The sequence below is a fragment of the Saccopteryx leptura genome, chromosome 3 (assembly GCF_036850995.1).
Source record: "Saccopteryx leptura isolate mSacLep1 chromosome 3, mSacLep1_pri_phased_curated, whole genome shotgun sequence".
In the NCBI taxonomy this organism is placed as follows: domain Eukaryota; kingdom Metazoa; phylum Chordata; class Mammalia; order Chiroptera; family Emballonuridae; genus Saccopteryx; species Saccopteryx leptura.
Window position 1 is genome coordinate 101,639,161 of NC_089505.1, and position 12,697 is coordinate 101,651,857.

The 12,697-nt window shown below is 43.3% G+C and overlaps 1 long non-coding RNA gene across 1 annotated transcript; it reads right to left on the reverse strand.

The window, feature by feature from the left end:
• Positions 1 to 7,807: 7,807 nt before the first annotated feature.
• LOC136399813 (uncharacterized) lies at positions 7,808 to 12,665 on the reverse strand. The gene is made up of 3 exons (XR_010750214.1): positions 12,502 to 12,665; positions 11,485 to 12,024; positions 7,808 to 9,517 (listed from the first exon to the last, which is right to left on the reverse strand). It is a non-coding gene; the product is annotated as an uncharacterized lncRNA (long non-coding RNA).
• Positions 12,666 to 12,697: the final 32 nt, after the last annotated feature.

Here is a 12,697-nt window from a genome sequence, read left to right on the forward strand (position 1 = left end):
TCATTCTGAAGACAACATGCTTGGTGTTGGTTAAACAACTGACTTTTATTTCCAAGGACTTGTAAATAGGATACATTCTAAACATACTTGTCCTTAATAAAGCATGACAATTGCCTTGAAATAACTTCTCTTTGAATACCTGTGGTAGGTAGACATGAGCAGAGCAAGGACCAGAGGCCAAGTACAGAAGGCCGCCAGGGTGGAAAGCCCTGAGTGCCTAGTGTTGGAGGAGAGCCAGAGGCCCAGTGACTTTCTGTTCCCGTCCTGGGGAAGTGAAAGTCAGACCAAGCACACATGACTGAAGGAGGTCTTGCGTCCAGGGAAGGCCTCAAGGACATGATGCTTGGCCCTGCTGGAGCTTTCTGCAGGTCAGGAATCAGACAGCAGATGGGGTGGTGTCATGTCTCAGAAAGGGCAAGGGCAATCTAATCAGTTTTACAAAACTAAATAATAAAATTGGACATTGTATTCTGATTGTTAGTTTCTCACGTATGGTGTCATGTTCCTGCTTAATATATTGGATAGCTGATCTCTCCAAGGCACCTCAATCCTGGAGAGATCAGGGTTCTCCACTTGCAGTATTGTTGCTGCCTCATTCCTTTGCAGCTCCTCTTCGTGAAACCCTGAATACAACACCTAGCAATGGGCAACACTGGGAAAATGAGGACCTCACCACCCACCCTTAGCTGGTCAAACGGTTTAGACCCCTTGATTTCCTATCCTTGGTCATGGGATTGAGACCTTCCCCTGTCCTTTCCTCCTCTGGGTATCACAAGTCCTGCGGTTTAGACCCCCTTAGAGGAGTAAAGAAGCAGAGAATAGCTTAAGCATTAACCCCTAGAGATAACATCCAAAACTCAGCTGTGTTTCAGCTCCAGGCCCAGAAAAGCAGCAAAATTAGACAAGGGAAACGCACTGATCAACTCGGAAACAGCTGCATTGACCAAGGACCTGCTGGCTTGGTGCCAATCAGTCAATGAAGAACAGGAGCCTGAAAAAACACACCTGGAAAGCTGATTAATATTCTATTGATATCTTCTCCTGGGACTGCCTCTAAATCCCCACCCCTAAAACCCCTTAGGACAGAGTTCTCGGAGTGCTCACCCTTCTGGAGTACCCCAGGCCTTTCCCTTCCCCCTCGCTGTCTCTTCTTTCCCCCAGGCCCTTTTCCTTGCCTCTCACTTTCTCTTAAACTCTAAGGGACCCTCCCCCCCCTCAGACTTGCAACCAGGAGAGCAAGTGAGCAGCAGTAGCTCCTCCCAGTCTAGCCCCGGAAAGTGTCTCTAAGGCCCCTTTTCTTCTGACTTTCTCCCCGTATGGCCAATAAGTTCTTCCTTGACTTGCTGCATTTTGTCTCTTGGTTGGAAGGCATTTTTAGCATTTTTACAAAAGCCACACTTTCTTTAGAGGAAGATACAAACACTTTTCTCTTGTTCACCTGCACCCCACATCCCCATTAAGGTGTCAGTGTAAGAAACATATCTGTAAGAATTATTATGAGTTTGAGCCAAATGGTCGATAATTGGCAGGAAGTAAAATCTCAACGCATTAAGGTAATGCTCTGGAAAATGGCAGTTTCACCATTTATTTTATATACATCAGAATCAAAGGAGAAGATGTAACGGGATTCCACTGGTGATAGATTAGGGAGGTGGGAGAAAGCAAAGCAGGGAAATCTTGTGGATTAGATTACAAGTAAAACATATACAGTTGTCCCTCACCATATCGTGGTTCACTTTTCGCGGTCTCATGGTATTGCAGATTTTTAAATTGTATTTATATATTCACTGGTGAGTACTCATATAAAATTTTATGTTGTTAAAATTACATAGGTTTAAGAGTGTCGAAAGTGTTTAAGAGCACAGGAAGTGTTTATAAGAGTGTGGGGAGGGTTTATAAAGCTTTAAAATATATATAAATCATAAAATATAAGGTCACTACTTCGCAGATTTTCACCTATCTCGGGGCTTCTGGAACCTAACACGTAACTTCTTTTCCACAGGCAGGTAAAGGCTAGTTAGCAGTTAACAGTTAACATGGTAATAATAATGAGGGGATGTGTAGTTTCTGCTCTGGTGGGATGGTTGTGCCCTGAGGAGGTTGGAAATGAAGATGAGTCTTTTTTCAAGGGCATGTTACTCTTACATTTTAAAAGTATGTTATTAGGTATGTTATCTTAGATGCAAAAAGACAACAGACAGGCTCGATTAAGGTAAGCATTGACCTTTGTTAGAGAAAAATACTGCCTGATCTGTGGTGGCACAAGTGAATAAAGCATTGATCTGGAATGCTGAGGTTGCTAGTTCTAAACCCCAGGCTTGCCTGGTCAAGGCACATTCCAAAAGCACCTGCTATGAGTTGATGCTTCCTGCTCCTTCCCCACCACCTTTCAATCTCTCTCTCTCTCTCTCCTCTCTAAAAATCAATAAATAAAATATTTAAACAAAGAGAGAGAGAAATACCACCCTAGGACATGACTACATGCCATGAACTGCTTCTATTTATTTATTTATCTTTTAATTGACAAGGAGAGATAGACTCCTGCATGCACCCTGACCAGGATGCATCTAGCAACCCATCTGGGGTCAAGTTGATGCTTAAATCAACTAGCTATCCTCAGTGCCTGAAGCCAATATTCAGACCAACCAAGCTATCCCCAGCACCCAGGGCCCATGCTAGAACCAATCAAGCCACAGGCTGCAAGAGGGGAAGAGAGAGTGAGGGGGAGAGGGAGGAGAAGAGAAGCACATGGTTGCTTCTCATGTGTGCCCTTACTGGGGATAGAACCCAGGACATCTGTATGCCAGGCTGACACTCTATCCACTGAACCAACCAGCCAGGGCCTGAACTGCTTTTAATTAGAAAGTTTTAATTTTAGACCATCCTATACGGCTACTTTAGGTCTCTGAGTTTGCAAGGCCACCATGCAGGCCTCCCCTGAGCTTGTCAGGTTCAGCATGTGACCCTTTTTCATCCACATGGAGACGGTATGAAAAGCGAAGACAGGCTCTTCCTGAAATACCCACCCCTAGTGCAGAGACACAGTAGGAGGGATCTCCTCAGTCCTGCACTGCTCCCAGAGGAGCCGTGGGTTTGTGCCCCACATCAGGCACCCCAACCTTTGGGGTCTGTACCAGAGGCGAACTCTCAAAATGGCTGGCTTAGAAAACCAACCAGGCTGATGTCCAAGGGCCCAGAGGGCTATGAGGACCTGAGATTCTCCTTTTAAAGGGCTTAAGTGTGATCTCGATTGAAAAGTACCTAGACTACACATGAAAGAGATTTATTTGATAATCTTAAAGCATCTGCTAAAGGGGCAGGGAACAATTGAAACTCCATAAAGATGGAGGCGCTAGTGGACATTTTTGCATTCTGTGCTACCCCGCTAGCCCAGGGGGCAAGCTTGGACAGGGCACCCCCACCTGGCCTTGCTAGGATAGGCACAGTCCTATAGCCTTGCTAAAACCTGAGTGCAGGGCCATTGTGACAGGGTCCTGCCAGCTCCAGCGATCACAGTATTCTGCTCCTTCTCTAAAGCCTCGGAGTGCAGTCAACACGGACACTCCTGCTGCACGCAGAAGCCAGCGCACACTCAGAGCTCAGGCATTGTCCTGCTGCCTTGCTGAGGACAAGGAGCATCCCCCAAACCCTACCATTTCCAGTTGTCTTGCTAAAGCCAAGGGATTCTGCAATCCACACAGGAGACGCCCCTTGATTACTTGGCGCTGATGACTGAGGGAGCCAGCACTTCTGGGCCCCTCAGTACAGTGACAATCAAAAGGTCAGTTCCTGGCAGGCTACCACCCTCAGGGCACTGCATAAACAGCACACTGAAACACAACCCCCAATCTCCCTGTAAGAAAAGGTCTATTTACTAATTCTGGAGCTTCAGCCTGTCAGACAGGCTTCAGGTTTCCTATACATTTAGAGACCATTGAGGTGTTTGTTCCCAGAGTAAGCAGGGACCCAGAATCCTTGCTTACAGATCCATGACAGAAGAGCAAAGACAGTTTACCCAATATAACAGTTATGGTCTGAATGTTTGTGCCCCCCCCCCCCCATTCATATGTTGAAGTCTAACCCCCAAGGTGATGGTATGAGGAAGTGAGACTTTGGAGAGGTGATTAGGTCATATGGGCAGAGCCCTCATGATTGGGATTACTGCCCTTATGAAGGAGAGCCCTCATTCACCCCTTCCACCATGTGAGGATACAGTAAGCAAGCTACCACTGGCAACCTGGAAGAGGGTCTTAATTAGAATCCGACCATGCTGGCACCCAGATCTTGGACTTCTAGCATTTCAGAACTATGAGAAATAAATTTGTGCTGTTATTAATATAATTCACCCAGTCTGTTCTGACCAGGTGGTGGCACAGTGGATAAGAGTATCAGACTGAAACACAGAGGACCCAGGTTTGAAACCCTGAGGTTGCTGGCTTGAGCGCAGGTTCATCGGCTTGAGCGGGGGCTCACCAGCTGGAGTGCAGCATCGCTGACTTGAGCATGGGATCATAGACATGACCCCATGGTCGCTGGCTTGAGCCCAAAGGTTGCTGGCTTGAGCCCAAGGTCGTTGGCTTGAGCAAGGGGTCATTCACTCTGCTGTAGCCCCCCCATCAAGGCATATATGAGAAAGCAATCAATGAACAACTAAGGAGACGAAGGAACTGCAACGAAGACTTGATGCTTCTCATCTCTCTCCCTTCCTGTCTGTCCCTCTCTCTCTGCCTCTGTCTCTGTCACAGAAAATATATAATAATTCACCCAGTCTGTGATATTTTGTCATAGCAGGTGGAACAGACTAAGTATGACAAGTGGGAAGGCAGACATAAGTACAGGTAGAGGTAGAATGGATGTGCTCTGCTGATTTTTTTTCCCCTAGTGAAATAAGCAGAGGGACAGGAGATTTTGAAAGGTGAAGGGCCAATAGTCATCCAGGATGAAACTGATTCAACTATAGGAGAGTTAGGTATCACTTAGAGCCACTTGAAGTTAATGACCATAAGTTTAAAATGAGACCAGTCAGTATTATTTTTCCTCCAGCATCTGCTCTTACCATATTGGAGTTTTTCAGTATTTGAATAACTAAACAGAGTTAATATTAAGTTTATTTGTATGCACCGAAGAGATTTTTCAATTTGCTACTTATATGTTAATTGAAAATTGACTTTATTAGATTTTGTTAAAATTAAGGACTTTAGATAACAGCAAAGAATAGCACATCCTAGTTCAGTTTTTCTGATTAAGGTATTCAGAATAAACAAGGCTTTTGTTTAGTGCCTTTTTTAAAAAAGGATTTTATTTACTGATTTTACAGAGAGGAGAGAGGGGGAGAGCAAGAAGTATTGACTCATAGTTGCTTCACTTCAGTTGTTCATTGTTTACTTGTCATATGTGCCTTGACCAGGCAAGCCCAGGGTTTCAAACTGGCAACCTCAGTGTCCCAGGCCAATGCTCTAGCCACTGCGCCACCACAGACAAGGCTTTAGGGCCTTTATTTCTCTTGAGGATGTTGTTGCTGAATAAAGAAGTTTGTAAAACTGACAAATAGTTTTAAATCTGTCCATTTACATATTATTTTCAGAAAAGAGGGAAACTAGAAGTAAATGGTAACTTCTTTAAGGATCTCACATTAATTCTCTAGAAATTTCTTTCTACAATTTGGAACTATGCTTAATTATCCACTCAACAAGCATTTTCCTCAATAACTCTTTTTTTTACCAGTTACAAGAAAATCACAACTAAATTAACCATGATTTCTACCTTGAAATATATCATAGGCATCTGGATGTTACATTGTTTTTAGGAGAGGCAGATACTACTTTTTTTATTTTCTTAAAGATATTATTTATTCATTTAGAGAAAAAAAGAGAGAAGGAGAAGGATCAGGAAGCATCAACTCCCATATGTGCCTTGACCAGGCCAGCCTAGGGGTTCAAACTGTTGACTTCAGAGATCCAGGTTGACGCTTTATCCACTGCGCCACCACAGGCCAGGCCAAAAGAGGCAGATACTACTTTTAAAGAACTTGGTCTTATGTAGCATCATATAAAATTAACACTAGTAAAGAGAGAATTTTCTAAAATTTGTCAAAATAGAAAATTCAGGCCCTGGCCTGTTTGCTCAGTGGATAGAGCATTGGCCTGGCACATGGAAGTCCCAGGTTCGATCCCCAGTCAGGGCACACATGAGAAGCGACCATCTGCTTTTCACCCCCTCGCTCTTTTCTCTCTCTTCCCCTCTCACAGCTCGTAGCTCGACTGGTTTGAGCATTGGCCCCAGCTACTAAGGATAGGTTGGCTGGTCCAAACATTGGTCTCAAGCAATGAGGGTAGCTTGGTTGATTCAAGCATCCATGTCAGATGGGGGTTGCCATGTGGATCCCAGTCGGGGCACATGATGGAGTCTGTTTATCTCCCCTCTCTCACTTAAAAAAAAAATTCAAACATATAAATTGAACACACTATATGTACACACACACACACATAAAATCTTTCCAGTAGGACCTCTACCTTTTTAACAGGAAAGAGTGCTCGAAGACTGCTTTGTCACAACTACAATCATGTGCTTCATAGTCTTAATTAGAATATAAAATTAGAGTATTAAGATTTTTATACTTCCCTTTTTGAAGATCATTTGGTATGGTTCAAAGAAGTAATAGTTCTGTGAACAGTGCTTGTGATTCATTCTTCCATTGAGACCAAGGGTAGAACCACGCTGTCACTTGACTGCAGGACACGCAGATGGACAGTGTGTGGCAGTGTTTAAATGCTCTTCATTGACTACAAATGCATCCAAGGATTATATTTTTCTTTTTTATTGCTCAGTTTGTCATGGTTCGCTTGCCAAACAGAATATGGAAAATGAATATGAGGCTTTCTTACATAATTCTTAATAGATATATGATCAAAATGTAAGCTCGATTGCTTAGGAAAATCAAACACAATTTAGTCACTGAGTATGGCTATATGTAGGTTGTTAATTGTAGAGTATCTTGTTTGGCCAAAGTATTATTTTCACTAAAAATTCTGACAAGCCATGGTTCTTTTTGTTTCTTTGTTTAAAAAATGGTATCCTTTCGCCTGACCAGGCGGTGGTGCAGTGGATAAGAGCGTCGGACTGGGATGCGGAAGGACCCAGGTTCAAGACCTCGAGGTCGCCAGCTTGAGCACGGACTCATCTGGTTTGAGCAAAAGCTCGCCAGCTTGGACCCGGGGTCGCTGGCTCCAGCAAGGGGTTACTTGGTCTGCTGAAGGCCCACGGTCAAGGCACATATGAGAAAGCAATCAATGAACAACTAAGGTGTCGCAATGCACAATGAAAACTGATGATTGATGCTTCTCATCTCTCTCCGTTCCTGTCTGTCTGTCCCTGTCTGTCCCTCTCTCTGACTCTCTGTCTCTGTAAAAAAATAAATAAATAAAATAAAATAAAAATTGTATCCTTTCATTTCCTTTTTAAAATATTTTTATTGATTGATTTTAGTGAGAAGGAAAGTAAGAGAAAAGAGAGACAGGAACAATGATCTTCCTGTATGTGCCCTGACTGGGAATTGAACTGGCAACCTCTGTGATTTGGGATGATGCTCTAACCAACTGAGTTATGCAGCCAGGGCTCTTTTTGTTTCCATAATACTTTAAAAAATGAATAAGTTACTAAGTTACCAAGATTTTAGTTATATAATGTAGTTGGACATGTAAAATGATTATACATTTATTTTTCCAGGACTTTTAAATAAGCATTATTTGAATGAAAGAGAACTAATCTATTGATTATTTAAAAATAAAATACAATTATTTTTGTTTTTTCCTTGAAATACAATTTTATTTCATAGATTTTCCTCCCCTGAAGTACATAATGAATTTAAAGCCACCCCTGAAACACAGGTGTGTGTGTGTGTCCATCCATCCATCCCTCATTGCTCATTGTCCTTCCAAGGTGATACCACTCACAATGATTGAAATCAGACTGGGTAGCTTAAACATCAGGAATTTCTTTTTTCACAGTTCTAGAGGCTGGAAGTCCAAGATCCAGGTGCTGACAGGGTTGGTCTCTGTTGAGACTCCGAATCAGGAAATGTAATTTTACTCAGTCTCATTGAGCAAGCAAGAGAGCGATATGATAGCACATGTTCATTTGTGTGGTATGCCCAAGCCAATTCAGCGGCTGCTAATTTTGATTGAGCATTGGTGTCCTTTTGGGAAACCGAAACACTCTGAATTGATTCAAAAGTACTTGCTTGTCTCATCCCAGACTTGTGGGATTCAGTCTCCAAATATGTTTTCATATCCCCTTTCCCACCATGTCCAACCCCAAATTCTTTTCTGCATATTGTGCAATATGCTCTGTTCTGTATGTGTCCTTCCATCTGTCATTAAAATAACACAGCTGTTTAGTCTTTTTTTCCAGTATTGTCTGGCTCATGCTGCTGTTAGTATTGTACTCACTCTCATTTTCATTATCTGAACTCTTAGAAAACATGGTCACAATATTCACAAAGTTAAAATTAAACTAGCATTCTCTCCTTAGAAAGCACAACAGTTAATTGGGCTGGTAACACTCATTATTAGAACTTAAATTGCTCTGAGAGAATGCTACAATGAATCCATTACTATGAACCACAAGTCACAGTTGCCAATATTAGTGGTCAACAGAAGGCAGATAATCATTTCAAATGGTGTTGTCTTCAGCATTTTTTTCCAGTGGTCATATTATGGGTTTTTTTGGTCATTCCCCCCACCCCAATCTTTGGCACTCATTGCTGAAAACTAGGACTTTTTTCGCCCCAGGAGGGGTTTCTTTTTTTCTTTTTTTTTTTTATTTAAAAATTTATTTTATTTTATTTTATTTTACAGAGACAGAGAGAGAGTCAGAGAGAGGGATAGACAGGGACAGACAGACAGGAACAGAGAGATGAGAAGCATCAATCATTAGTTTTTCATTGCGTGTTCTGACACCTTAGTTGTTCATTGATTGCCTTCTCATACGTGCCTTGACCACGGGCCTTCAGCAGACCGAGTAACCCCTCGCTCAAGCTGGCGACCTCGGGGTCTCGAACCTGGGTCTTCCACATCCCAGTCCGACACTCTATCCACTGCGCCACTGCCCAGTCAGGCAGGAGGGGTTTCTTGAACATGGAACTCTTAGGGATAGTCCCAGCTGCGTGTGGTTAGTCACCAAAAATAAAGTTCATTACTCTCCCATTCTCATGAACATGTTTTCAGATCTGCTACTTTGACTTTAGCAATTATATTTTGCTAGATTTTCTGAAAAGAGTAGTCTAAGATAAATCAAATAAAAATGGTTAATCAGCTCTTTCTGGCAGTAATTTTCTTGGAAGTTTTGTTTGGATAAATCAGGCTTACCTCAAACTTTTCAGCATTTAGTACAGCTCCTTCACAGTTTCTTTAGCTACAGGAACAGTCCTGAGTCCTGAGATTAGCTGGCAAATCAAGGTTTGGCTATTCCTAACAATTTAGGTGTGCTGCCTTTGTTATTTCTAATAGTTCCATTTTATCTACAAAGGACAAAAATAAACATACATTAATTCTATAGCATATTTCAAAAAGAATGACAAACTAAGCATACACTTTATTATAATAGCAATATAAAGATGTCCACCTAACCTGACCAGGCAGTGGTGCAGTGGACAGAAGGTCGGCCTGGGGTGCTGAAGACTCAGGTTCAAAACCCCAAGATTTCCAGCTTGAGCGTGGGGTTGTCAGCTTGAGTGTGGGATCACAGATATGACCCCATGGTTGCTGGCTTGAGCCCAAAAGTTGCTGGCTTAAAGCCCAAGGTCACTGGCTTGAGCAAGGGATCACTGGCACAGCTCTACCCCCCCCCCCCATGGCACATATAAGAAAGCAATCAATGAACAGCTAAGGAACTAAAGTGCGGCAATAAAGAACGGATGTTTCTCATCTCTCTCCCTTCCTGTCTGTCTGTCCCTATCTGTCCCTCTCTCTGTCTCTCTCGCTAAAAAAATAAAAATGCCCACCTATGTTTAAAAAACACTTGATAATCTTGTTAATTCAAGTAAATGTATAAACTTTATACTAGAAAGGGTGGAGAGAGAAAACAAAAAGTTAATACTCCTCCTCCCAGAGTCATTAGTTAACTTCTTAGAAGCTGAAGCTAAGATTTGTTAAATAATGCTCAGAGCTGGTAATCTAATGTTAAGTCACTAATTGCCATTAAAAAAGGTCCTAGGCCTTGGCAGGTTAGCTCAATCAGTTAGAGCATGGCCCTGATATGCCAAGGTTGTGGGTTCAATCCCAGGTCAGGGAATATATGGGAAGCATTCAATGAATGTACAACTAAGTGGAATAACAAACAAATGCTTTTCAGTCTGTCTCTCTCACTCTCTTCCTTCTTCTCTTTGTCTCTCTAAAATAATCAATAAAATAAAAGTAAAAATGTTCCATTAAATATTTCCTGCAATAGTCCTGGCTGGGTTGCTTAGTGGTAGAGCATTGGCCCCACCTGTGGATGTCCCAGGTTCAATTCCTAGTCAGGGCACACAGGAGAAGCGACCTTCTGCTCTCCTCCCCTCATCTCTTCTTCCCCCAAAGCCATGGTTCCAGCAAGTTGGCCCCCATTACTGAGGATGGCTCCATGGCCTCCCCTCAGGTGGTAAAACAGCTCAGTTGCTGAGCAACAGAGCTACAGCCCCAGATGGGCAAAGGATTGGGAGGTATGGAGCTTGCCCCATGGACAAGAAAGTCTCTGCCTTCCCACCTCTCACTTAATTGAAAAAAAAGAAGAATTTCCTGCAATAGATTCCTCCACCCTGAGCCATTTAACCCCCACAATTAACCCTGAAAGGTAAGAATGATGTCCATTTATGCCCTGATCCAAAGCTCAGTAAGACCATCTTCCCCAGCGCTAAGGTTGTGGGTTTGGGATCCCTGGTCAGGGTACATGCAGAAGTCAACTAATGAATGTATAAATAAGCGGAACAACAAATCGATGTTTCTCTCTCTCTCTCTCTCTACCCCCTTCCTCTCTCTCTCAAATCAGTAAATTAAAAAAATTTAAGTGACGTCCATTTAAAAATATGCTATAGATTATATTGTATAGTTTTGTCTTCTAGTCAGTTAATGCCTCCCAAAACTACAGAGATTTCATGCCTCTAAGGAAATCAAAGAAATTAAAAGATCCAACATTGGTTTCCTAGCTTACTTATACAAGGTCTCTCTACATGTAAAAAATAATAATAATAATAATAATAATGAACCTGTATACCTCTCTTTTTTTTTTAATTTATTCATTTTTAGAGAGGAGAGAGAGACAGAGAGGGAGAGAGAAGAGAGACCGAGAGAGAGAAGGGGGAGGAACTGGAAGCATCAACTCCCATATGTGCCTTGACCAGGCAAGCCCAGGGTTTCGAACCGGCGACCTCAGCATTTCCAGGTCGGCGCTTTATCCACTGCGCCACCACAGGTCAGGCATACCTCTTTTCACTACAAATGACCAACCCACCTTTTCTACTCCGAGACTTCTTCCTGGATCCCTTCCTCCAACTGTTGTGTTCTTCCCCCCGCACACCGTAGCGTGAAAGCCTAGTACTGTCGCCGCCGCCTGATCGCATAGGCCCTTCTCTTATACCTTCTGAGAGAGCCTGACCTGCTGTGGGGTCAAGACGGACAACGCGAGTAAAATCTTAAGTGGTGTGTAGGTTTTCTCTAGGGGTGCCTTCTGGAACGAGACCAGTTCCGACACCAGTTCCGACACCGGGACGACCTCCAACAGAAGACGCTAGAACAGGACTGAGAGCTTCTCGAGGGGATTCCCGAGGGGACCAGCCGGTCACAAGTCCTTCAAGTAGCTAAGGCATCATTGCTTCAGGCTTTTGAAAAGGGTCCATTCTCCAAAACTCCCATCATCTCTTAACATTGGTTCTAACCCTGAAGATTTTCCAGGGGGATGGTATTTGGCAGTATGGAGACATTTTCAGTTGTCACAACTTTGGGAATAACATTGGCATCCAGTGAGCAGAGGCCGGATATGCACACAATTACCCTACAGTGCACAAGACAGCCCCCATAAACAGAACTATTTGGCCCAAAATGTCAGTAGTGCCTAGGCTGAGAAACCCTGCCTTAAAGCAAAGGGGGGAAAAAAAAAAAAAAAAGCAAAGGGGGGAAAAGGCCAAATCCCATAAATAGCTCACGGCACCGGGATTAGGGACGCACAGTACCCCGCACGCTGAACCGGGACTTCCCCACTTCGAGCGAGCGACTTAGAAAACATAGTCACAATATTCAAAGTTAAACTTAAAGTCACACAATTTCATACTCTGAAATAGCTCCTCTTGGAGGAGATACGGCGAGGGAGGGGCCAGGCTCGGAAAAATAAATAAGTCAAAACACCACAATAGAGAAGTTGTGCGGAGCCGCAAACCTGGACCCATCTTTTGTACCACGCGGGCTCGGGCACTTTTCCTGCCAACTACACCTGAGATAACTGTGGGACTGACTGTAACACTAGAAAACTTACCACGTCACTCAGGACGGATACAAAACCCCAACAGACATTTCCCTTTCGAAACCTTAGGACAAAGAGCTACTTTCCACATACAACGCTGAAAGGTGTAACCAAATTACTAATTCCGACGTCCCGAAGCTAACTCAGCCGAGCGCCCAGAGCATGCGCAGGGACGTCGGCGTAACGGGCGTGGCCCCCTCTGGCCCTC